Genomic DNA, 2048 nt, shown 5'->3' with positions numbered 1-2048 from the left:
TTCTGAGTAGTTTTGTGAAAGGTACACATTTATCTTACTTCATCATAAACTCAGAGTCCAGGACTCTTGTTTGACAATTCTGTGATTTAGGGTTCTGCATAGATGCTCTAAAGCTTCACTCACACACACACACACACACACACACATGCATCACCCCAGGCCTTCTTCCCACTGTCATAAAACTATGGCCATTAGCCCGAAATGTTGAGTGGTCAGAAAGCCAGAGAGCAGAAATCCTTCTCCCATCTTTGCCCTGGCTCCTCTGGATCAAAAATGCAGCAGGATGTGGGTGTGCCTCCTCCACTCCGGGTCCCCAGAGCTCCTGTGGTCCCCACGCACTGTCTCCATCCCCCGAATGGAGTTAGAATTGCTTGTGGCAGATCTGTCTCCACATTGGATGGTGACTCTATGAGGGCAAGTTGTGGTCCCTCAGCCTGGGTCACCGGGGTCCAGCTCAGCACCCAGAACATCCTGATGCTCAAAATAATGCTGGAAGATGAAGGCATGGGTGCACAGATGGTTCCCTGGCCTGTTTGCCATCACCCTTTACAAGGGTGTTGCCCAGATGTCTCAGATGCAGGATTCAGTCATCTGGATGAAATTGAAGACCTGACTCCCCTCCACATGCTCTCCTGTCACCCTCCAACACCTGGACGCAGAGCAGGATGGGTCACCACCCTGCTGGAAACACCAGCGGGCATCTGTCTGTCTCCCTGGCCATCCTGAGGCAGCAGGAGCCTCAGCCCCCAGTAAGATGGGTCTCCCGTCACCCTGTGGAGGCTGGTTTCATCTTCTACCTCCCAGACATCACTGCTTTTATCCACTCATTCCTCAAAAAAAAAAAAAAAAAGAGAAAGTATTCCCATTGTGTGTCTGACATCACACTGGCTGCCATGGAGATGACCGAGGTGAATAAGACATCGTCCCGGCCCTGGGGGAGTGCTCAGTCCACTGGGGGTGGGACATGATCAGTCAGGCACACTGCAGGGAGAAGTCCCAAAGCTCCGAGCCACCCCCTTGGCCCCGCTGAGTCACGTCTCCCCGGCTCAGCTCACTGACTCAAGGCCACATTGACGGCGTCCCCAGGGCCAGCTGTGCCTCAGCGTGGGGGGTCTTAAAAGCGCTGCCTCTTCTATTTTGATAGAGTGTCTGTCACCTGCATTTCCATTTCGGGACAGGCTGTCAGTCTCTGCTTCCCTGCAGTGCACATGGAGATGTGTGGACTAATTTGGGGGCAGTCGGATGATGACTCACACAGAAGAGGAACTGAGGAAGGCTTGTCTGTCAGAGGAGCAGTCGAGATGGGAGCGTTGTCCTCTTTACAGCTCCCTGTACGCTCATCACACGACCTTCCGTGGGTGCTCAGCCCCCCAGGTAATCCCAATCACTGGGCAAAGAGGATGGGGGCTTCCCACTGAGCCTGGCTAGGAGGCTGACCCTCATTTCCTCACCAGTCATGCCCACCCAGTCCCCACCACAAAACTCCTGGCACCAAAACAGTTGGATTCTGACTTTGCAGCAATCAGGAAGCTACATAAGGCTTCTCAGCCCCAACCCAGGTGTTTTAGAGATACATCTGCCAGGCCCACCCTCAGAGATTCTGATTCCTGTGGTCTGGGGGGAGCGGAGTCAGGCATCAGCATTTTAAAAACTCTCCAGAAGACATCCAGAGTTGAGAACCCCACTCTGCAGAAAGAACTTCTTTACATTGAGGACTCAAAGCCTTAACCGAGGGTCTTCTTTCTTCTGGACTCAGCTTGTACCCAGCCCGGGAGCATCTCCCGCAAAACATCTTTGTTTGAATTAAAATAGTGACTTCAGAAATTCTGGGATGACTTCAGCCTATTTCACATGAGAAGCTATTATTTCTTTTCCAAAACTATAGAGTAAAATACCTGTTCTTCTCATCTACCAATTTACAAGGTGAAATTTTGCAGGAGACAGAAACCCATGTGTGTGTGTTAAGTCGCTTCAGTCATGTCCAGCTGTTTGCAACCCTATGGACCAGAGCCCGCCAGGCTCCTCTGTTCATGGGATTCTCCAGGCAA

At 51.7% G+C, this 2048-nt stretch overlaps 1 long non-coding RNA gene across 1 annotated transcript; it reads left to right on the top strand.

Annotated features, from left to right (window-relative positions):
• The first annotated feature begins 1076 nt into the window (after positions 1–1076).
• On the top strand, positions 1077–1820 carry LOC122675305. The gene is made up of 2 exons (XR_006335230.1): positions 1077–1374; positions 1660–1820. It is a non-coding gene; the product is annotated as an uncharacterized LOC122675305 (long non-coding RNA).
• The last annotated feature ends 228 nt before the right edge of the window (positions 1821–2048 follow it).

This window comes from Cervus elaphus, chromosome 19 (genome assembly GCF_910594005.1).
Source record: "Cervus elaphus chromosome 19, mCerEla1.1, whole genome shotgun sequence".
NCBI lineage: Eukaryota > Metazoa > Chordata > Mammalia > Artiodactyla > Cervidae > Cervus > Cervus elaphus.
The sequence above is the reverse complement of the archived record's forward strand: the minus strand, read 5'-3'. Positions and strand labels throughout refer to the sequence as shown.